This window comes from Tenrec ecaudatus, unplaced genomic scaffold, assembly GCF_050624435.1.
Source record: "Tenrec ecaudatus isolate mTenEca1 unplaced genomic scaffold, mTenEca1.hap1 Scaffold_535, whole genome shotgun sequence".
NCBI classification, from domain to species: Eukaryota; Metazoa; Chordata; class Mammalia; order Afrosoricida; family Tenrecidae; genus Tenrec; species Tenrec ecaudatus.
The window spans coordinates 60,066-85,889 of NW_027459450.1; positions in this window are offsets into that span (position 1 = coordinate 60,066).

Below are 25,824 nucleotides of genomic sequence, written 5' to 3' on the forward strand. Positions count from 1 at the left end.
TTGGTGACCTTCTTTCTTGGTAGCTCCATCCTATCCTAAGGACAAGGTTAGTCTATGAGAGATTCAGGCTATTGGGTAAAGTGAGGGTAAAATGATGACTATTTCTGAGCATCCACTTCTCTTAAAAAATAACAAAATGACATTTTATTGATAATTTATCCACATAATATACAATTCAGTAATTCAACCATATCAAAAGGGTTGTATAATCCTTACCACAATCAATTTTACATTATTTTCTCCCCCATAATCATTATCATTTATGTAACTTTTTATTTTGCAAAAATATACACAAGAAAGCAGTTACCAATTCAACAACTTCTACATGTGTGCTTCGGTGCCACTGACCATTCTTTTTATGTTGTACAACTATTATTTTTATTCTTCTGTGAATTGCTACACACCCATTAAAATGAATTCACTGTCCCCTAAGCAAAAATTCTTCCTCCTTCACGCACAGTAAAAAGTTTGGTTTCTTTTTAAAAATAATTTTCTTGATATAATTTTCACACTTCCCTGGTTAAACCAGACCTAAAAAGAGTTCCGTATGCATCATCACAATCAGCTCTAATGTTTCCTCCTGCCTCCCGCACCCTCTGATCACTCCCCAATTACCTTCTCCCTCCCCTTCCAGATAAACCATTGCCTCAGTGGTTGTCTTTATGTATCCACTTCTTCTGTGCTCCAAACAGGAAACAAATAACAGAAACTATAAACAAATACAGAAAGATAGAATAATAGCGCTGGAGGCTCAGGGAATCCAGGGTGGACGATACCTTCAGGACCAGGGGCGTGAGGGGCGAGGCTGGGAGAGTGGAGGGTGAGTGGGTTGGAAAGGGGGAACTGATTAAAAGGATCCACATGTGACCTCCTCCCTGAGAGATGGACTGCAGAGAAGGCGGGGAAGGGAGACTCCGGATAGGGCAAGATATAACAAAATAACAATCTGTGGATTATCAAGGGCTCATGAGGGAGGGGGAAGCAGGGACGGAGGGGAAGAAAAAGAGGACCTGATGCAGAGGGCTTAAGTGGAGAGCAAATGCTTTGAGAGTGATCAGGGAAAAGAATGTACGGATGTGCTTTATACAATTGATGCATGTATATGTGTGGATTGAGATAAGAGTTGTATGAGCCCCTAATAAAATGTACAAAAAAGAAAGAAAATGATTAGGGCAAAGAATATACAGATGTACTTTATACAATTGCATGGATTGTGATAAGAGTTGTATGAGCCCCTAATAAAATATTTTAAAAATAAATAAATAAAGCATACAAAAAAGGGGGGAGCACCCACTTCTCTTCTCATTTCGTCCTCCTCATCTACCTTGGTGGTTGTGGAGTCTCACCTGTCACTTTCCAGGTACTCGATAGAAGTGCCCATGGTTTGTGACAAGATTTAGCTAGATCAGTGCTCTAGGTGATCTTATTCTGAGGACAGGATCTTATAACATGGCTCTGCACAATCCTCGCCTTCATGGGGAGATCACTAAAGATAAGGGCATTAGAGCAAAGTGTGGTGAAGAAAGCAAATGGCGCAAGGCTATCGATTATCTGGGGTCTTAAAGGTCTTGTCATCAAACAAGCACCAGTCTAAGTGAGGCGTCAAGTAAGTCTACACTGAAGAAGCACATCAGCCTGTGTGATCCAAAGATGGTGACAACAAAATACAAATATGATGAAGGGAAAAGTTTCAGAGCTACAATTGTGAACCTCCAATTTGTTAAAGGCTAAGTGGAGAGTGGGAACTCAAAGTCCATCTGGAGAATATCTAGTCATATTAGGCATTTGGCAGATCCTCTTGACAAGCTTTATTATCAGACAGAGATGACTGCAAACTTGATCATAGTGGATCAGACCATGGCATAATATGATACTTGGTCAGTTGACCTACCTCTTGACCCAACCTGAATTTGCTCTAGGGTCAAGTATTTCTCACTTGTTCTACAACAGATCCCCACCCACCTCTGGACTTTAAAATACTGAAGGTGAACTTTCCTTTCTTACTCTTTACTTTCATTTTTATAATGTTTTTATTCTCTTCCTGCTGTTTTGTTTTTGTGTTTTATTGTTTCTATGTGTTTTATTGTTTCTATTGGGTTTCCAAGTGTGTTAAGCACAGAAGGAGTGGATACTTAGAGACAATAACTGATACATTGTTCTGGGGCATGTGGGGAGCAAAGGAGTCAGGAGGGTGAGGGGATTTGGGGAGCAAGCAATGAATGCAAGAGGGGGAGGGAACATAAGAATTTGTTATGATATAGGTATATATATATTTACAATTCTTTTAAAAAGTGATTTAACTATGCAAGTGTATTACATGTGAATATTATATTAAAAACCCCTACATTAAAAGCCATCAAGAAGGCAAGGCCCAGGATGATGTAGAATAGCTGCTGCTTCAGAGAGGGGTTCCTGCATAACCGAGGATGAGGCTCCCAAACCCAGTCCCAATGCCGGCTCCAGAGACACCACTCCAACTGTTCCAGTCCCGGCTCCAATGAGCTTGGCTGCTATGTCAATGTCCCTTGAGATGGTGCTGACTAGAAGCTTCGACAAGCGATCAGTGAGGTCAGGGAATGTGGGACTCTCGAGCTGATGAAGTGCTCATCTGTCAGTGTCTCCAGTTATTTCGGCACCTACACAGACAAGGGTCGAGTCAACAACTGGGAGGTGTTCCTGACCAGGGAAAGGGTGGAGATGAATTTGGTGCAGGCATACATTTTCAGGGGATGAGGAGTAGTGTCAGGGGAGTTGCTCTTGGTGCAGAGAAGATAGACAGCTCTACACCTATTCTTGATATGACTGAATTATTGAATTGAAGCATATGTACATGAAGTTCCAATAAAATTGTTTTAAGGAAGAATGTTGTCTGTTACTTATGCAGACCTTCAGATAGGGCTTTGGTTAACAGGCTCATGGCCAAGAGTCTCTCTTTGTGAATAAAATTCTATCAGCACATGGCTATGTCCTTCTCTACTGCTTGCTGCTATTTTCACACTCCATCAGTTGGGTTCAGTAATAGTCTCCAAGAGTATATGACCAGTGGAATCATAAAGTATGATTTTCAGGCCTTTTTCAAAAAAGAAATTTGCTGATCCTTGATCTAGGGGAAGAGTCAGGAAGAAAAACAGCAAGACTTTCGGAAATATATAATTTTAAACTATAATGATTATTTGACAGAATATAATATTTTAAAATTTTCACTTGAATGGATAGGTAAGAACTACCTACCATGGTTGTACAGTGGTGACTTGCCCAGTAGTTAAATGAAAAGTCAATCATTCAGACCCAGCAACTGCTCTGTGGGAGAAATTTTTGGTAGAATAACCTCATAAGGAACTACAGGCTTGGTATTCTTATATGAGAAGTTCTCATCTGTCCTATAGGATTACTAGGAGTTGGAAATGATCAGTTTTAGCAGACTTTTAGTTTGGGTGAAAAGCAACTTTTTTCAATATATTATACTTGAATAAATGACACCAATTTTCAAACCACCAACTTTACAGCCATTAGTTGAGTCCTTAACAGTTAGCACTACCCAGGAACTTCACTGAGTCTGCCTGAAAGCTATTCGACTGTGGCAGTTAAGTGATTTCCTGTCAACTTGCAAAGGAATGAACTCTAGCCTGTCAATCAGTTTGCAGCTAAATGACCTAATTTGGAGGTGCAAATAAGATAAACATCTCACTAGAGGCCACATACATTCTCTCCATGCGAGGCATTCCTGTTCACAAGTCACATGGAGCTACGCAAATAGCAGTCAGAGCCTTGGAGCTGGAGGAGTCCCATGGAAACCCATGTTAGCACTAAGATGCTTTCAAGGCCACTGGATCCACAAGACCTTCCACCCACTAACTAGCCTGTGATCTGCCTGTACTCAGCGTTGTTGCATATGTTGCATGAATCGAGAGGAATTTACAGATTGGTGTCAGACATATGGACTACTATTGGACTTATAAGTTTGATCTGTCCTGGGCTGGTATGCTTTCTCAATTTACAATTGCTGCTTCTATAAAGCTCTTTCTATACACATAGAAGTGCCTATGAATTGATTTCTACAATCCACCCAGACTAACATACTGACCTCAAGACATATGCTGATCACCCCTGACAGAGTAATATACACTCCCTGTAGAACAAGCTCATTTGTTTGTTTTCCTCTCCAACAGAATGTTTTCTCTTCTTACAACTTTGAATCCACAAATATTAAGGGTAGGCACTGAATCATAAACAATATAGATTCCAAGTGGGAAACTATGAGATGAAGAACCCTGGATCAAAGTAAGAAACCTGACTTGAAACTCCCTCTCCAAATGTTCCAGAGTCAGAATGCTTCCTTCTTTTCAGGCCCTTACAGCACCCTACAATACACAGCTCCCTCCCTGCATGGGCGGTTCGTATCTGTACTCACACTGACTTCCCTCCGTGTGTCTTACCCACCGTAATACATGGAATTGTGATTGACTTTTAGACTGTCCTTTCGCTGATACAGTGTGTTCTTGGCAATGTTTCTAGAGATGGTACACCAGCCTTCACGGAATCTACATAATATGCGATAGCAACAGTACTAATATGTGAAACCCACTGTAGGCCTGGAGCATGACTGATACAGGTCACAGCAGTGCTACTGAAAGTGAATCCAGAGATTGCACAAAAGAATCTCAAAGACATCTTAAGCTCCCTCAAGTCTCCTTCAGACCCAGCCGGTTGCACATTAGTGTTGACACTTGCAAACACAGAATATGCTGGTCATGAAAACCATGACATATTTCCAGTCTCCTGCTCCACACACTAGCTCTCAATAAAATGACTTGTTAAAATACCTGAGTGAGACAAGTCTGTGTTCATACAAACTACTGAATGGGCTTACCTGGGGACTCTGGTACTGAGGATCTTTCCCCAGAGCTGTATGTTTGGGAATGGTGTGGATTTTATTAGCAGAAGGGGGGGGGCGGTATTTGCATATCTTCCTAATATACAGTGGCAACTATGGCTGAATATTTTCAAAATGCTCACTGTTCCACCTTAAACGTAAATGAGTCTCCCAGAAGGATTCATTGGGATTATTACTTGGAAATGGTTCCTTATTATGTGATTGCGATACACAGAATACAGTCCTGTTCATATTGTTTCATACACAATAAGCGATTTATATATAGCTGATTTAAGACAGTATGTATGCTCATTTGCTTAACATATTTCACTCAATTTATTTCATTTATGTGGCAATAGACCCATAAGTTTATATCTAGTCAGCATGAATTGATTTTAATGCTTAACATCTTAGAGAAGGAACACGCATATACTACAATTTATCTCTTTTTAGACATTTAGGTTATTTCTCATTTCTGGTTTTATAATGAAAGTTACTATTTGGGTTGAAATAAAAGAGAAGAGAAAAAAGCATTCACATTAATATTACAAGAAATCACAGTAACAGACATGGCCTTACAGTAAACTTTTCTTCAACACAATTGTAATATTAACAATAAATATCATATTTTTAGTGAGAGCGTTCCCATTAGGACAGAAACACACCAAAGTCTTAACTTTGCTAGAGAAGATGTCTTAGATGACATTGGAACTGCATAAAGATTTTTCTAAAATATTTAATAGTTTAAAGCCTCTTGTGTCAAAGTCAATAGGATCTCCCAGAAACACAGACTTACGACAATACTTGTTTTATTGCAGAACAGAGTGTATGTTGTAGGACAACAGTTGCTAAAGGATGGTTTTGGGTCCAGAAGCCCTGGGAAAGGTAGTCAATCTGCAAGATCTTCACGTTCAAGTAGCCAGGATCCCACATTTGGTCCTAAAATAATAGTAGAATTTCCAATTCTACTTTCACATCCCTTGTCCTTTGGTTAATCTCTTCATTTTTTCATATGCTATAATTATATAATAATGTATGGCTAGTACTCTTGTTTTAAGAGTGATTTTAGTGCAATTAAACAAATAATATATTCAATATAGACTTTACTTATTCCATTGATAATACTGTTCATATTTCAAGGCTCTGAATTATATGAAAATCACTTTTCCTTTTCAATATTTTAAAGTGTAATTTGAAATGTTGCTGTACCCACAGATTTCCATCAGTTGTGCCCGGCTATCAAAAGAGATAGTTACTGGGGTCTTAAAGGCTTGAAGATAAACAAGCGGCCATCTAGCTCAGAAGCAACAAAGCCCACATGGAAGAACACACCAGCCTGTGTGATCACGTGGTCCCGAAGGGATCAGTTATCAGGCATCAAAGAACAAAAAATCATATCATTGGCTGCACATCTCCATGATACGATCGCCGAAGACAAACGGGTGCGTAAGCAAATGTGGTGAAGAAAGATGATGGTGCCCAGCTATCAAAAGAGATAGTGTCTGAGGTCTTAAAGGCTTGAAGGTGAACAAGCGGCCATCTAGCTCAGGAGCAACAAAGCCCACATGGAAGAAGCACACCTGCCTGTGCGATCACGAGGTGTCAAATGGACCAGGTATAAGGCATCATGCAAAAAATATATATATACCATAGTCAATGAAGGGGGAAGTGCAGAGTGGATACCCAAAGCCCATTTGTCGGCCACTGGAGATCCCCTCACAGAATGGGTTAAGGAGAGGAGATGGGTGAGTCAGGGTGCGATGTAGTACCGATGAAGAACACAGCTTTCCTCCAGATGCTGGATGCTTCCTCCCCCCAACTACCATGATCTGAATTCTACCTTGCAGGACTGGGTAGGGCAGAGGTTGCACACTGGTGCATATGGGAGCTGGAGGCACAGGGAATCCAGGGTGGATGATATCTTCAGGACCAGGGATGTGAGGGGCGATACTGGGAGAGTAGAGGATGAGTGGGTTGGAAAGGGGGAACCGATTACAAGCATCCACATGTGACCTTCTCCCTGGGAGACAGACAGCAGAGAAGGGGGGAAGGGAGACTCCGGATAGGGCAAGATATGACAAAATAACAATCTATAAATTATCAAGGGCTCATGAGGGAGGGGGGAGTGGGGAGAGAGGGGAAAAAAAGAGGACTTGATACAAAGGGCTTAAGTGGAGAGCAAATGCTTTGAAAATGATTAGGGCAAAGAATGTACGGATGTGCTTTATACAATTGATGTATGTATATGTATGGATTGTGATAAGAGTTGTATGAGCCCCTAATAAAATGTGAAAAAAAAGATTTCCATCAGTTTCTGACGATGTGTGAACAAATATATCTGTCATTTATTTTAAATTTTTCTCATTGCACATATATATTCAAAAATATTTTCAACATATGTTTCATGCATAATTCAGTGGCATGAGATTTATCATTGCTTCAACGATTACCAACATCTGTTAATTTCCTGTCACACTTAACAGAAATTGCGGAAAGAACTCCGACTTAACCCTTCCACACTACCATGGAATAAATTACTCTATCAATTTCTTGTTTCACTTGTTTTGAATAGAATTCTGATTTAAGTACTTTTCCTCTTCCTCTGGAAAGAAAGCAACCTAAACTCTGTTCATTGCCCCATTGTCTTTAAGCCAGATTTTTGAAATCAGTATTTTATTGTGGCATATCTCTCTATCTCAATCTCTATATAAACATCTATAGATCATACTTCCTGACACTGGAAACAATTCATAGAGCTTGAAACTTGTAGCACTCTCTACATCCAAAGCTGTTCACCGTGAGGGAGAGTCAGTGTGAGACCAAACATAAAACAAAACTCCGGGAGAAAGCTATCTGCAGGCATGCTAAGGACCCATCAGCTCTGGACCAAGTGAAGAAAGAAGTGAGGACAGGAGCCTGGATAAGGACTGCAGTGCCTGGTCAGCTAGAACTGCTGCGCTGACCACTATGTTAGCTCTACTGCCCATGGCAGGAAACCTGCTGAGACAACTCCAGGTAACACTCCTGACAATAGTCTGAACACTTAGGGCCAGAGAAAATGTTGATGTGCGACCCACAGAAGTTGGAAGACAGTGTAAGCCCAGCAAACACCTCTCCTGTATGTGATGGGATGCTGTCAACAGGGGGTTCTCAGAATACATTGACCCAAAACCCACCCCGGGTACTAATTCATGGGTGGAAAACTGAGCTTCTTATTTCTGTGGTTTCTTTTAGCCTCACAAATAGCCCTGTTGTTAGGAAACCTTTTCATTCCAACTCTAAATATAGAAAATAACATTGAAGTATTTTTTACCTCTTTCCAAATATTGTAAAATGTATTGGGGGGAAGAAGAATTTGGGATGATATACACTTTTTCCCCTGTGTGTTCAGATGTACAAAAAGATTCAGGTTGACCTGGTCTTGATTCCAAAGCATGGTGAGGATAAAGATTGTCTTGAATTTCAATAGATCATTTGGGTACTTTTGATGGGAATGCACATGAAGTTACATTGAACATGAAATCTGCACAGATATTCATGTGATTGGTACAGTGAAGACCTCAGAGAGAAGACTGTGTTCTCCCAAGGACTCCACCAGCATCACTTTAATAGTCTGAGTCCCAGAGCTATAAGCTCCATTCAAACCTTTCCACCTTTAAATACAAGTGCACCTACCACATGCAAATACCAGTTCCATAAAATCACAGCATGCATGTACTTAAATTCATATTCCTTCGCAAACTGGAGAGTATTTTCTGGGTGTAACGATTCTTATCCACATGATCATGAATTGTGTGTGGGTTTTCCTCTTTCTGGTGGCGACGCCGGAAGGTAAGTGCTTCAGGGATTCACACATGAAGTCTGGGGATGCAGCATCTGACCACATGACTCACTGTGTTTCTCTTTATCCCCAGGTGTCCTGGCCCAGGTGCAGGTACTGGAGTCAGGCCCTGGACTGGTGAAGCCCTCACAGACCCTGTCTCTTACCTGTGCCATCTCTGGATTCTCTTTAACCAGCAATAATATGCACTGGATTCGCCAGGTTCCAGGAAAGGGACTGAAATGGGTTGGGGTGATGTGGAGTAATAGGAGCACAGATTATAATCCAGCTCTGCAGTCCCGAGTCAGCATCACCAGGGACACCTCCAAGGGCGAAGTTTATTTAAAACTGAGCTCCGTGAATCCTGAGGACACAGCTATGTATTACTGTGCTAGAGACACAGTGATGGGAATTCAGTGTGAGCCCAAACACAAACCTTAGTACATCAGGCATGGTTTCAGCAGATGTGAAAGACAAGTCAGTGATGTTTTCCTCTCAAAAGCTGTGGTTTCCCCACCTTGTCAGCACCTCTCTAGGGACCACCAAGCACAGATTCTAGGGAACCTTCATGTATCTGAACCTGCCATCTTTTCAGTGAAATGGGATTTGTCTGTTTCACCTTTCAATAGTAATAGGTATCAACGAGATCTCAGTGTACAATTCAGAGGATTAGCAAGAGCTGTGTGTTGTCAAAGTTAGAAATAATAAAAAAAAAAAACCTCACTGTCATCGAGTTGATGGCAATTTATGGTGGCACCCTGTGGGTTTCTGAGATTCTAACTGCTTATGGGAGTAGAAAACCCTGTCTTTCTTCTTTGGAGTGGGCATTGGCATGCAGATCTCAGCGCAACACATGACCACTATGCCACCAGCCTTGTTATAAAAATATTAATGCAGGAAAAATTCTCATGTGAGCCCAAAATTGTCTCCAAGCCATCAGGTAGATGTTCAATGTTTTCATTCCAGTGAATGCTCTCAAGTGTACATTATGTAATGATTTGAACTTACAATGATCTGGACCATAATTGTATACGTTGATATTGTTAGGCACCCTTGAGCTGGCTTCATATCACAGAGACCCGTGTTCAACAGGATGAAATGCTGCCCGGAAGTGCACTCAGAATCATTCCTCTGTTTGACTCATCGTTGCAGCCTTTGTGACAATCCGCCTCCTTGAAAGTCTCTCTCCTTTTCATTGACAGTCTAATCTACCAAGCACAAGACCATTCTCCGGGTTCTGGTTCCTCCTAACAACATGCCCAAATAAGTGAGATAAAGTCTTATCTGAATGCTTCCAAGAAGCATCCAAGATGTGCTTATTCCAAGATAGACCTGCTTGTCCTTCAGGCAGCCTGTGATATATTTAATATTATTCTCTAGCACCAAAACCCAAATGCATCAATTCTTCTTTGATATTTCTTATAGGGTAATTGGCCTTTATTAGAGTCACTCTTGGTTATCACAACTGTGGTTGCTGTTTCAGGCAATAGAGATAACGTTCAGGTTGTTACTAAAATCACACAATGTATAGCACAGCATCCTACAATAAATACTCAAGGATCAAAATTCAGCAGTAGTGCCGACATTGAAGAAATCTATATAATCTTAACTCTGGTCAACATGAAGAGAAATGTTCATCTTCAGAAAGTAAAGGTCGGTACGTGTAAATTATACTTAGGTGAACCTGGACCACAAAACTATGTAGCACAATGATTAAATGCTCAAGTTTTAGCCAAAAGATTGGCAGTTTAAAACCACTCAGTGAGTCCGTTGACTAAAGACCTGATAACTGTCTCCCATCAGTATTACAGAAAAGAAAATCCTATTTGGACAGTTCTTTTATTTGATTCAGGGTCTAATAACCACCCTGCACCCAAACAACCTTGGATGCTTATAGTCATATCATTACATAGACAAGACATTTACAAGAGTAATTACCCGAGACAAAGTGAATGGCAACATAAGAATTATTATAAAAACAGTGTATTGTTACATATTTCCCTTTGCTAGGTGTGTTTTCCAACATAAAATATATACCTTTTCCCCAGCACTGACATTCAACATGGGAAGAATGTGGTGTGTTTGAATATGTTAAGTCCCATAGAGTCAGTTCCAGTTCTCAGTGATGCCATGTACAACAGAATGAAATAATGCCTTCTTCGGCACCATAATCACAATGAATATTTTTGAGCCCATTGTTACAGCCAATGTGTCAATCCATTTCATGATGCGCCTTACTCTTCATTGATCTCCTGCTTTATCATGGATGATGTCTTTCTCAAGGGACTGGTATCAAGAGTCTCACCATCCATGATTCTAAGGAACTTGCTGGCTGTTCTCCCTTCAAAACAGACCTGATTGTTATAGTGCCAGGTCTCCCCACAGCACTTTCCTCATTCTTTTTCAGCATCACAAGTCAAAGGCCATCATTTATACTATGGCCTTGCTTATTCATAGTGCAGAGTTCATATGTATATACTAATGTTGAAAATATTATGATTTGGATTCTAAAAGTGACATTTAGGAAACCCTGTAATATGGGTCTGTTGGTGCAGAGATATAAAGGGCTATGGTGGTGCTGTGGGATAAGATTTGGTTGCTCAACACAAGGTCAGGGATTCATACCAGCCAACAGTTCCCCTGAGTAAGATGACTTCTATTCCTGTATATGATTACAGTCAGAGAAAGCCTAACGAGCAGTTCCAATCAGTTTTCTAAGTTTCCTATGAGTCAGAATAGATGCAATCACAGTGGGATTGGTTTTGGAGGAAGAGATTGCTCATTTTGTCGCTTAGTTGCTTGGTCTACCAAGTGTCCCTCATCCAGACACATCCAAGAACCAGTTCTCCCTGCAGCTGAGCTCTGTGACCCCTGACAACCACTGTGGAAGGAGCCAAGGAGAGGGAAAGTCAGTGTGAGCCCCCACACAAACAACCCTGCAGGACAGCTGGGGTGTGTGGGGGGTGGCTATTGGAGGGGCGACTGATGTAAAGATCAGCAGGGGGAGGTCAGGTCCAAATTAACAGGCCCAGGAACCAGAAGCAGGTGTGTGTGTGTGAGCACAGATGAGATTTTCTGCTGTATCTTGATTTGGCTTTTTTCCCACCGCTAAGCAACTGATTGAGAGGAAACTCCAGTAGAAAAACTTCTATTTTGTCTTAACTTAGAAGAGGAAAAACTATTGTGAAAGCAAATATACAGAAAAACAGAAATATACTCCACTAAAATAAGTGATAGAAAATGGGTAAGGCTGCTGTTGAGTCAATGAAGACTCATAGAAATCATACAGGAGAAAACATAAGGTTCCTTTGGATTTCTGAGACTAAAACTTTCAATGATCAGAAAGTGTCATCTTTCTCCTGAGGAGTATATGGTGCTCATGAACAGCAGAACTTTCAATTAATAGTCGACTGTGTAATCCACAACACCACAGGATCTCTGAGGTATGACGGGTGGGTAGTTCTGACCTTGCTTATCATGGGTCTGTTTCATTTTTTTTAACTTGATGAGTATTTTCTTTTAAAATTTGGTCAGCAATTTCCATGCCCTTAAAGACCGACGCTGTATCTTGTTCAGAAGTGCATTATAATTATAGATCACTTAGAGTGTATTATTTTCACATACGTAAGCCTTCATCTTCCTGAACATGGTCCATTATTCTAATTATTTGTGTGTCATTTGGTACCTTGGAAGTGTTTTTCTTTTAAATTTTCTTTATTGTGGTGGTGTTGGGGGGGAGTAGTATTTTTCTTATAGTTTTCTTTATGTAAGACTTTTGTTTCTCTGCTTAGGTTTATTTCAATTTATTTTAACTTTTAGGTGGCTATTGTAAATTATATTATTTTTTAAACATTTTATTAGGGTCTCATACATGTCTTATCACAATCCATACATATATATATATATACATCAATTGTATAAAGCACATCTGTACATTCTTTGCCCTAATCATTTTCAAAGCATTTGCTCTCCACTTAAGCCCTTTGCATCAGGTCCTCTTTTTTTCTTCCCCCTCCCTCCCCATTCCCCCCCCCCGATGACCCCTTGATAATCCATAGATCGTTATTTTGTCATATCTTTCCCTATCCGGCATCTCCCTTCACCCACTTCTCTGCTGTCCATCCCCCAGGGAGGTCACATGTAGATCCCTGTAATCAGTTCCCCCTTTCCAAACCACTCACCCTCTACTTTCCCAGTATCACCCCTCACACCCTGGTTCTGAAGGTATCATCCACCCTGGATTCCCTGTGCCTCCAGTGCCCATATGCACCAGTGTATATTTTATTTCCTTTTCAGAACTTTCTCTATTGGTATGTGGAACTCAAACTGATTTTCTATGTTGACCTTATAACCTGTGAAAATTTTTAATCTTTCAACTACTTTCAATAATTGTCTTCTATGGCTTTTGGCTTTTCTATGTTTAGAATGATGCCATCAGCAACTATAGAAGAGTTTTACTTCTTTGTTGCCGTTTTGGATGCCCTTGTTTTACATGTGTTAATTGATAGCTGTAGTTAAGAGTTTGTGTTAGTTAGGGTTGACTAGAGAAACGTGTTTAAGAAAGAGCTTTATATAAAAAGAGCAAGTGTAAAAAAAAAGCTGAGAAAACATCCCAGCCCAGTCCAGATCAAGTCCCTAGGCCCAATATTAGCCCATATGTCTGATACCAATCTACAAATTCCTCTTCAGACTCATGTAACACATGTGATGACACCGAATGCAGAAAGATCACATGCCAGTGGCTGGGTAGTCTTGTGGATCCAGTGGCGGTGGGAGCATCTCAGTGCTGGCAGGCGGTCTCCAAGTGGTTCTCCAGTTGCAGGATTCGAGTGTAGCTCCATGTTTCTTATCAGCAGGAATGTCTCGCAGGGAGTGAGTGTGTATCCTGCCTCCAGCAAGCTATTTATCTCCATAGCGCCCCAAAATGAGGTAATCAGTCTACGATCTGATTGACTGGCTAAACTCCACGCCTTCACTTTTAATAGTCTTAAGTTGACACCAGATTATGTAACTATCATAGAGTTTCAGCACAATATGAAATAAGTTTGGTATTTAATGGTATCCTTATCTGGTTTCAATCTGAAAGGGGAATGCTTTCACTCCCTCTCCACTGAGTACAATATTTGTCACTGGCATTGCATTTTGCTGTTTAAAATCATATTAACTCAGTTTGGACTCACAGCAACAATCGAGAAAACAGAATGAAAAACGGGTCATGCTTCATTTTCACAGATGTCATGTATGAGGCCTTTGTTGCAGTTACTGTGCCAATCTATCTTGCTAAAGGTCAGTTTTAAAAATAACTTTGTGCTTCATCAACCATTATGTTCTTTTCCAAGTTCTGATTTTCCTGATACATGTCCAAAGTACTTGAGATGAAGTAATCACCTCCTCACTTCTTTCAAGTAAGCATTATAAGAGTACATCATCCAATATACATTTTTTTGTTTTTCTGGCTGTCCATCCTACCATCAAATTATTCACCATTACCATAATTCAAATACACCGTTTAATCTTTTATTTTTCTTTCTTTTTCTGAGTTTCACGTGTATATGAGGCAATTGGAAACCACATAGGTTGGGTCAGGTACATCTCAGTCCTCAAAGAGTCATCCTTGATCTTCAACCTTTCAGGAGTTCTGTGCAGCAGGTTTGCTCAATGAACTTCATCATTTGATTGACTGTGGCTTCCATGAGTATTGATTGTAGATACAAGCAAGATGAACTCCTTCACAACTTCAATATTATCTCCATTTATCTTGATATTTTCTATTGGTCCCTTAGTGGGGAGTTAATTTCTTTACAATGAATTTTAAACTAAAGTGAAATCAGCAGTCCCTGATCTTCATCAGTAAGGTTTACAAGTCATACTATCTTACAACATGTAGTACTATGTTACTTGCATGACAGATTATTAATACAGCTTCCTACAATCTTGATGTCATTGTTTTCATTTTGTACCGCCTCTCAGTTTATTTGCTCAGTATAGCATGTTGCATAAAGAACCTGCTGAAGTTATCAAAGATTCTGTATTACTGTGATGAACAATGAAAATCAGTGGAAACAAGAAACAAATCACACTATAGATTGCATTGAACATGTTTTTTTTTAATTCTATGAAAGTACTTAAAATGTTTTCCAGAAAATATGGCCAGGCATTCTGTAACCATTCCAAGAAATGATCTCAAAACCAAACAAAGCCAACCGACCACACAATAACAGCACTAATAAATAATGGGAGTTAATATCTTTGTATGTGTTTTTTTGCAACTTGAATGTTTCCTTTGGTCAAGTTCATGTCCTTTACCCACTTTGAGTCTCAAAACTCTGTACATGTTTCACTCTCCAAACGGATGCTTAGTGAGATGTTAGGAAGAAGAAAGAGGAGAGAACTCTCAAGAGAATATGCAGAGAACTGAGAAAACATGGTAGAATAAATATCCATTATCAATTGCGGGTCTTAATATAATCCAAATTTCCTAACACTCTCTGTGCTTTCTGTGTCCCAATAGTTTCTCTGGTATTCTGCTTAAGAATCTTGATTTCTCAATAAACAGCGGTAATCCCAGAGAAAAGGAAGGCATTAGACTTTCTCATTGTGATTTATGAGAAAAGATGGAAAATTTCTCTACTTTTCTCTCCTGGGATTCTAACATGTAGATCACCCATTCAATTTCCAGATTAAAGTTCAAAACTTGGTGCAAGACACCACATAGTGGTCAGAGTTCTGTAGGAACTACATCACTTGTTCATCAGTTTTTATTTTCTTTTGGGTATTCTTTGGCCTGATAGTATCAAGAGATTCTAAAAATGGGTTGACATAAAAGAGGTTTGCATTAGTTGTCATCATGGATTTTTTCCATGCCCTGAGTGTCCTGTTACAGGTACAGCATCAGGATTTGAGCCCAGGAGTGACAAATGCACCACAAATCCTCCCCCTTAAGATTTTCTGTCTCTGGTGGCTCCATATTTTTGGAGCTGGATCTACTACAACCTGCAAAAAAGTTTTCAGTGGTTGTTATCAGTATGTCTGAGCAGCAGAAAACAATTACCCGCTTCAATAGAGTTGACTCTCAAGCGCCAAAAGAATGTCCACCAATCCGTTCTCCCGGCAGCTGAGCGCAATGACCACTGAGGGCACAGCTGTCCATTACTGTGTGAGAGGAACAGTGAGAAGACTCAGTACCATCCAGGCACAACCTATCCTGCAATAATGACCTCAGTCTATAGAGATCTCATGGCCTGCACAAAGCACAGGAGCCAGACTTCTGGACAAGGGCAATGGGGGAGGGATGGGAGCAAGGAGCTTCCTGTTAGTAACTAGGGTTTCCTTTCCCTCCAAAATATTTTCTCTGAAAATCTTGTCTTCCTAAATATTACAAAACACCACATCAATTTAAATATTAATTCATTTATATGTTGTATGCATAAACACATTTAAATACATGTATGCATAAATAAACCCTGGTGGTGTTTTGGTTACTCATTAAGCTGAGACCTGAAATTTCAGGAGTTCTTAAGCACTAGCTGTTCCACAGTAGAAAAACGGGTCTATTTTCTCCCATAAAGAGTTACAGTTTCAGAAGTGCTCAAGGACAATTCTACCCTGTCTATAGGGTCATTATGAGTCTGCACTGACTCATGGCAGTGAGTGTGAGTGATGAATATATGGATATATACTATTTGTATCATGAACATGTGTTTAATGATTTTCACATCCTGGATGGCTGTACTGGATTAAATGAAAATTAAATCACAAGATCACAAACCGTGGGGTTCATCTGAAGAGAACTTAATGAGGAATTCATAGCAACACAGAATTGTATAGTATAGAAGTAAAACTGAGATGGATTAGTTCAGTTTCCAAGTAATGGAACTAGAAAAAGATGAGCATGCATAGGTAATATCCATGGCATAGGTAGCACACGCCTGGGAGAGGCAATAAAAAAGTAACCAAGATAAATGAAATAACAGGAACACAACCAGTAATCTGATTATATGAAAAGTGACTTTTTTAGAAGATGAACAAAAGTGATCAATAGCCAGGTTTCCTGATCATCCCAAGAGCAGGAGGGCAGGAATCTCAGATCAGAAACCAGAGAGGAGACACCATTCTGCATGTTTTGTGGACATGCTTTATGAAGAACTTCCTGTCCACACTGTACAAATATCACTGAAATATGGAAATGCCTTAGAAGGAAAGAAAAATCAGTAAGGTTCCCACACAAGAAAGAGGTAATAGAACGGTCTACTATCATGTGTATCCAGTCCGTAAGGTGAACAAGAGAGGATGCATTGTGAATGCTCATACGACACAGGAAGTCTGTTATGTATGTAATATAAAGTTCACACATTGAAAACTATTTTTAAAAAGATTGATAATACATAACAATTAAAGCAATGCTTGATAAACAACCAGTTTAAGAGCTGTTTTCTGTTGGAGGTGCTCGTGTTTCTCTCAGTCCGAGGGAGAACTCTTGTCCATATTCTCTACTCATCTGCTTCTAAATATCAGGGGACATGCAAATGCAGCTCTCTGCCTGCTGATAAAACAACCACAACCTCTGATGTGGGACATCTCAGAGGACAGTGCCAGTTTCAAGGGTCTCTGCTGTTAATATTTTGAAATCAGGAGCTAGTCCAGAGGACACATAATGAATTTCGTACCAAACTTGGCTTTCATTTTGGCCATTTTACATGGTAATCATTGTAGAGCTTACTGTGTGTGTGTATAATAGTGTGTGTGTGTGTTGGTGTGTAAGTCATCTAAGCAGAGTGTCTGTTTGCAGGTGTCCAGTGTGAGGTGCAGCTGGTGGGGTCTGGGGGCGATCTGAGAAAGCATGGGGTCTCTGAGACTCTCCTGTGCAGCTTCTGGATTCACCTTCAGTGACCACTGGATGACCTGGGTCCGCCAGTATCCAGGGAAGGGCCAGCAGTGGGTCGCAGGCATTAGTACTGGGGGTAGTACATACTATACAGATTCAGTAAAGGGCCGATTCACCTACTCCAGAGCCAATGCCAAGAACACGCTGCATCTGCAGATGAACAGCCTGAAAGCCGAGGACACGGCCATGTATTACTGTGCAAGACACAGTGAGGGGAAGTCAGTAAGTGCCCAAACACAAACCTCCCCTGCAGGGAGAATACTGGTCTCCAGGGGGCACTCCAGATGCACAGAGCACAAGATTCAGACCCAGGAGCAGCTGGAGCTTCAAGGCTGATTTCCTGTGGTTATATGTGGATTCTTCTAAATCTCACAGTTCCTCACAGATCTCTAATTCAAAAAAAATAATTCTTCTGTGCCTACTCCTGGCATCTATGAATTAAAAAGTTATATTGTAACAAAAGAATATATTCTGTCCTACAGCAACAATCAGCTTCTTAACCTTTTTTTTTTTTAACAATTTATTGGGGCTGATACAATTCTTTTCACAGTTCATACATATACATACATCAATTGTATAAAGCACATCTGTACAGTCTTTGCCCTAATCATTTTTTTTCTCTTTTCTTCTTTTACATTTTATTAGGGACTCCAACAACTCTTACCACAATCCATACATATACATACATCAATTGTATAAAGCACATCCATACATTCCCTGCCCCAATCATTCTCAAGGCATTTGCTCTCCACTTAAGCACCTTGCATCAGGTCCTCTTTTTTTCCCCCCTCCCTCCCTTTTCCCCCCTTCCTCATATGCCCTTGGTAATTTATACCTCATTATTTTGTCATATCTTGCCCTATTCGGGGTCTCCCTTCCCCCCTTCTCTGCTGTCCCTCTCCCAGGGAAGAGGTCACATGTGGCTCCTTGTAATCAGTTCCCCCTTTCCAACCCACTCACCCTCCACTCTCCCAGCATCGTCCCTCACGCCCTTGGTCCTGAAGGTATCATCCACCCTGGATTCCCTGTACCTCCAACCCTCATATGTACCAGTGTACAGCCTCTGTCCTATTCAGCCCTGCAAGGTAGAATTCGGATCATGGTAGTTGGGGGGAGGAAGCATCCAGGATCTGGGGGAAAGCTGTGTTCTTCATCGATACTACCTCACACCCTAGTTAACCCATCTCCTCTCCTAAGCCCCTCTATGAGGGGATCTCCATTGGCCGACACTTGGGCCTTGGGTCTCCACTCTGCACTTCCCCCTTCATTTAATATAATATATATATACACATACATATATACATATACACATATATACACATACATACACACACTTATATCTTTTTTTTTTTTGCATGATGCCTTATATCTGGTCCCTTCGGCACCTCGTGATCGCACTGGCCGGTGTGCTTCTTCCATGTGGGCTTATTTGTTTCTGAGCGAGATGGCCGCTTGTTCACCTTCAAGCCTTTAAGACCCCAGACACTATCTCTTTTGATAGCCGGGCACCATCAGCTTTCTTCACCACATTTGCTTGTGCACCCATTTGTCTTCAGCGATCCTATCATGGAGGTGTGTAGTCTATGATATGATTTTTTGTTCTTTGATGCCTGGTAACTGATCCCTTTGGGACCACTCGATCACACAGGCTGGTGTGTTCTTCCATGTGGACTTTGTTGCTTCTGAGCTAGATGGCCGCTTGTTTATCTTCAAGCCTTTAAGACCCCAGTCACTATCTCTTTTGATAGCCGGGCACCATCAGCTTTCTTCACCACATTTACTTGTTCACCCACTTTGGCTCCAGCCGTTGTGTCGGGAGAGTGAGCATCATAGAGTTCCAATTTAATAAAAGAAGGTATTCATGCATAGAGGGTGTGTTTGAGTAGAGGCCCAAGGTTCTTCCGCCACCTTAATACTTGACCTATAAATATCGACACAAAGATCTATTTCCCCAACCTCCTATATATATTTGCATGTACATGTCTTTGTCTAGACCTCCATGAATGCCCTTTGACTCCTAGCTCTTTCCTCCATCTCCCTTGACCTTCCTCCTGCCCTACTACCATGCTTCATCGCCACCTGGGCTAGAGTATACCTCTTCTCTAAGCAACCTTACCCTTGATCATTTCCCATCAGGCCTGCCACTCCCCCTTCTCTACCCTTTGGGGTCCCATGTTTTTCCCTTGACCCTGGGTTTGTTAACACCACTTCCTTACCCCCCCAACCCCCCACCCCAAGTCCCCCCGGAACTATCGGTCCCGTTGTTTTTCATCCAGATAGTTCATCCAGCCTGTCCTATTCAGACAGACCTGTGGAGTCACTAACATGCACGAAAACTAGACAGAGGAACACAAAGCAACAGTATACAACCAGACAACAAAACAACCAAAACAAACCACTGAAAAAGAACAGAACAAAACAGTTCACAAGAGAAAAGCTTGTAGTTAGTTCAGGCGTCTTTGCTGGCCCTTAGGAGCGTTTTCCAGTCCAGTCTGTTGGGGCACCACGCCCTGGCCCCAAAGTCCACTTTCAGCATTCCCTGGGGACCTTGCCACTCCATTCCCTTGCTGTTCCGCTGCACTCCCCCAGTGATTTGCCTCGGTGTGGTGGGATCAGGTCAGGTGCAATTCCCACACTGTGTCTCCGGTGCTGTCCCCTGTATCGCCCTTAGTCACTGAGGGGCATCATGTCTCATAGTAGGGCCAGCCATGTTGTTCTCTCTGTGGACTGGCTGCTCTACTCAGGAACATCATCATCACGGCCTGGTGGGCCAGGCTGTGCTCCACTCTCTCCTCCTGCCCCTTCATCTGCTCCCGTGTGCTCTGATCAAATATGTCCATCTCCCATAGCTGCAGGGTCAATGTCGTCCTTTGGAACAAGTTCTTTTCGGGGGAGGGGCAGGAATCCACTTAATTTATGGTGCTGGGGCCAGCCTCCCAGACCTCTCCACCGGTTCCGTCCTCCACGCCGGGATATTGCATTCACACCTTGCGACACTGGGTTGAAGTCTGGTCCCACTTTCCCTGTGGAGATATAAACCATACCCTCCCCTTGGGTGGATTAATGCCCCATTTCTGTCATGCTGATTGTACTTACCTCAGGGGACTCATGTTGTACCTGTCCCTTTGGGTCTGGCTTACCTCGCTTAACATAATTCCTTCCAGCTCTTCCCATGAAATAACGTGTTTCATGTGCTCATCGGTGCTTTTTAGTGCTGCATAATACTCCATTGTGTGTATGTGCCAAAGTTTGCTAATCCACTCGTCTATCGATGGAAACTTAGGCTGTTTCCAAGTCTTTGCTATTGTGAATTGTGCCGCAATAAACATTGGAGCGCATATGACTGGTCGTGTTTTATTTGCTGCTTCAACCGGGTATATGCCCAGTAGAGGGATGGCTGGGTCGTAAGGTAGATCAATTTCCATTTTCTTTAGGTATCGCCAGATTGCTTTCCACAGTGTCTGTACAAATCTGCACGACCACCAGCAGTGGAGGAGGGTTCCTATTTCACCACAGCCCCTCCAACACTTGTTGCTCTGTGATTTACTGATCTGAGCTAGCCTGAGGGGTGTTAGGTGGTATCTCATGGTTGTTTTGATTTGCATTTCTCTTATGGCAAGGGACTTCGAGCACTTTCTCATATATTTATTGGCCATATTGATCTCCTCTCTAGTGAAAGTTCTTCTCATTTCTTTTGCCCACTTCCTTAGGGGGTTAACTGTTTTCCTCTTTTTGCGGGTCATGATGGTGTTGTAGATTTTAGTAATGAGCCCTTTGTCTGACGTGTCATTACTAAAAATCTTCTCCCAGTCTGTGGGTTGCCTTGTCACCCTCTTGGCAAAGTCTTTCGAGGTGCACAGGTGTTTTATTCTTATTAGATCCCATTTGTCGATTTCCAGATCACCTGTGTGTGTCCCCTTCCCTGTTGCAGTGAGCCTATGTGCTCCCTGGGCCAGTGCTCTGAGATTAGTCCCGTTTCCCTCCTTAATGGTCCTGATGGTTTGGGGTTTGACTTCTAGATCTGTGATCCACCTTGAGTGTATTCTTGTGCATGGGGTGAGGTAGACGTCTTGTTTCAACTTTCTACATGTGGATATCCATTGTTTCCAGCACCACTTATTAAAGAGGGCATCTGCTTCCCACTTGACGTTTTTGGGACCCTTGTCGAAGATCAGTTGTCTATATGCTGATGATTTTACTCCTGGGCTTTCTATTCTTTTCCACTGGTCTGAGTGTCTCTCATTGTGCCAGTACCATGCTGTTTTGACCACTGTAGCTATGTAGTAGGCATTAAAATCAGGTAGGGCGAGTCCTCCAATTGTGTCCTTCTTCTTGAGGAGTTCTCTGCTAATTCTGGGTTTCTTCCCTCTCCATATGAAGTTGGTGGTCAGTTTTTCCAATTCTTTGAAGAAGGTTGATGGTAATTGGATTGGTATAGCATTGAACTTGTAGAGTGCTTTAGGAAGAACTGTCATCTTTACTATGTTCAGCCTACCTAACCATGAGCAGGGGAGCTTCATCCATTTGTGAAGGTCACTTTTGGTTTCCTGTAATAGGGTTTTATAATTATGCTTATATAGGTCTTTAGTATTTTTTGTTAAGTATATTCCTAGGTATTTCAGTTTGTTCTTGGCTACTGTGAAGGGTACTTCCCTCTTAATCGCCTCTTCCATGGCCCTGTCCGATGTGTATAGAAACCCTACCGACTTCTGTTTATTGATCTTGTATCCTGCTACTCTTCCGTATTCCTCTATTGCTGTAAGTATTCCAACTGTGGAGTTTTGGGGGTCTTCAATGTATAGGATCATGTCATCTGCAAATAACGATAGTTTCACCTCCTCCTCTCCCAACTGGATCCCTTTGATGTCCTTCCGCTGTCTTATGTTGTTAACCAGAACCTCCAAAACGATATTGAATAGAAGAGGGGACAGGGGGCATCCTTGTCTTGTACCCTTTTTCAGTGGTATTGTTCTTGTCTTTTCTCCATTGACTATGATGTTGGCTGTTGGTCTTTCATAGATAGCTTGTATGAGCTTGAGGAACTTACCTTCCAATCCTATCTTCATGAGTGTTTTGATTAGGAATGGGTGCTGGATGTTGTCAAATGCTTTTTCTGCATCTATGGATATTATCATATGGTTTTTATCCTTTTTCTTCTCGATGTGGTATATGATATTGATGGATTTTCGGATGTTAAACCATCCCTGCATCGCTGGGATGAATCCTACTTGGTCGTGGTGAATGATATGTTTGATGTTCCTTTGTATTCTATTGGCCAATATTTTGTTAAGGATTTTTGCATCTATGTTCATTAGAGATATTGGTCTATAATTCTCTACACTTGTGGGGTCTTTTCCCTGTTTGGGTATCAAAGTAATGCTGGCTTCGTAAAATGAGTTTGGGAGCTTGCCGTTCTTTTCTATGTTATGGAATACTTTGTGGAGGATCGGTGTCAGCTCTTCCCTGAATGTTTGGTAAAATTCTGCTGTGTAGCCATCTGGCCCTGGGGCCTTTTTCCTTGGTAGGTTTTTGATGACACTCTCTATTTCTTCCTTCGCTATGGGTTTGTTGAGGTTCTTGATCTCTGTCTCAGATAATCTAGGGATAGATTGTTTTTCTAAATATTTATCCATGTCTTCCAGGTTTCTGAATTCATTAGAATACAAACCTTCATAGTACTTAGTGATTATCCTTTTTATCTCATTGGGGTCTGTTGTTATTGCCCCCGATTCATCCCTCATCCTGGCTATTGATGATTGTTCCTTTCTATCTTTGGTAAGCTTTGCCAGGGGAGTGTCAATTTTATTAATTCGTTCATAAAACCAGCTTCTAGTTGCGTTAATCCTTTGCATTGTTCTTTTGTCTTCCCACTGGTTTAACTCCGCCCTGATTTTTATTATTTCTTTTCTCTTGCTATTGGAGGGGTAGTTCTGTTGACTCTGTTCTAGTTGTTGGAGGTTTTGTGTTAACATATCTGTCATACGCCTTTCTTCTTTTTTCATGTATGCATTCAGTGATATCAAGCTACCTCTGATAACTGCCTTTGCAGTGTCCCATAAGTTTTGATATGTTGTATGCTCGTTCTCATTAGTTTCTAGAAATTTCCTGATATCCTCTCTGATCTGGACCTTAACCCATTCATGTCGCAGGAGATCGTTGTTTATTCTCCAATTGGTGGCCCTTGCTTTTCTGGGTGCCCTTCTATTAATCTCCAGCTTTATGGCATGGTGGTCTGAGAAAGACGTCTGGATAATATCTATGTGTTTGAATTTACTCAGGCTGGCCTTGTGCCCCAGCATGTGATCTATTCTTGAGAAAGATCCGTGTGGATTGGAGAAGAATGTGAAACCTTTTGCTTTTGGATGAAAGGCTCTATAGATGTCTATCAGGCCCTGTTGCCTAATTACATTGTTTAGCTCTCTGGTCTCTTTGCTGAGCTTCTTTCCCTGTGACCTGTCTTTCTCTGATAGTGGAGTGTTGAAGTCCCCCACTATTATTGTTGTTTCCGTGATTTCTTCTGTCATTTTTTTAATAGTTTGTTTGACGAAATTTGCCGCACCATTATTAGGTGCGTAAATATTCAGTATGCTTATTGCTTCCTGGTTTACTGAGCCTTTGAGCATTATGTAATGTCCCTCTTTGTCTCTTTTTATGTTTTGGATCTTGAGATCCATTTTGTCGGAGATTAAGATAGCCACTCCTGCCTTCTTGGAGTTACCATTTGCTTGGTAAACTTTCTGCCAGCCCTTTATTCTCAGCATATGCTTGTCTGCTTGCTTAAGGTGTGTCTCTTGCAGGCAGCAGATTGATGGGTTATGTTTTCTAATCCAATCCTCCAGCCTCTTTCTTTTAACATATGAATTGAGCCCATTTGTATTCAAAGTGATTATTACAATCTCTGGCTTCATGGTTGCCATATTCTGTTTTGTGTTTTGGGTCTTTGCCTATCTTCCTTCATATCAGTGTACTGCGTTTGAGTGGAGGGTTTCTATCCTGTCCTCTTTTCCATCTGAGACCGTGTTGTCCTGGTACGTGTTGCTGGCATGTTGGCTTCTAGATGGAGATGGGCTATATGGTGGTCTCCTGGTGGTTCTAGTTGGAGCTTGATCTTCTGGCCATAGTGAGTCAGCCAGTATGTTCTGCAGGGTCGGGTGACTTGCAGTATATTTTTTGAGTTCTTCCTTGTCCTGGAAGACCCTTATCTTACCCTCTATCTTAATGGATAACTTGGCAGGGTATAGGATTCTGGGGGAGGCATTTTCATCTTTCAGTTTTTGGAAGATGTTGCTCCATTCTCTCCTCCTCTTCATGGTTTCAGCTGATAAGTCTGAGCATATCCTTACCTGCGCTCCTTTGTATGTGACTGTCTTCCTTTCTCTTGATGCTCGTAGAATTTTCTCTTTTTCCTCTAAGTTGGATAATTTTACAATTATATGCCTTGGCGTGTTCTTCTTGGTGTTTAGCTTAGCCGGCGTCCTCTCTGCTTCCTGTATGAGAGTCGGATTCTCCTTTGTTAGGTTGGGGAAATTTTCTTCCAGGAATTCCTTTGCTATCTTGGCGGTCGATTTGTGTGTTATGTTGTGTTCCGGTAGACCGATTATTCGAATATTATTCCTCTTCATAGCATCGGTCATTGATCTCAGGCTGTCTTCTGTTTCTTTAATTTTCCTATCTGATTGTTTTTCTCGCTTGCTTCGTTTGGTTTGAGCGTCCTCGAGTTCACTGATACGGTTCTCAGCCTCCTCAAGCCTAGATATAGCTTCTGTGACCTTTTGTGTGGCCTCTGCTACCTCCTCTGTTAGTTTCTGCAGTTCCTTTTGGTGGATAGTATTCATCCCCTCTATTGTGGACTTCATCCCCTCTATTGTGCATTTCATCCCTTCTATCGTTGCATCCTTATTTTGGTTTGCTTCTCTTAGCTCCTGTATTACTGCAAGCAGAGTTCTGAAGATTTCCTTTTGTGGCTGATCTGTATCTGTTTCTTCTATGAGTGACGTTAGGTCTGTTAAAGTGCCTCGTTTTTCTGATTTTTTTGTTGGGAGTGATGTGGTCTGTTGATTTTTCCTTGATCCTTTAATAGGCCCCATGCTTCTGGGAGACAGGAGTAACCTTATTGTGTGGAGGCTCAGGCCACTGTGCCGTCTCCTGGGGTGGCTGGGGCGGGCTGCGGCAGGCTTAGGGCTGGCACTGGGGACCCAACAGGGCCCCAGGTGGTGAGAGCTGGCTGGAGCTCACTGACGGCTCCTC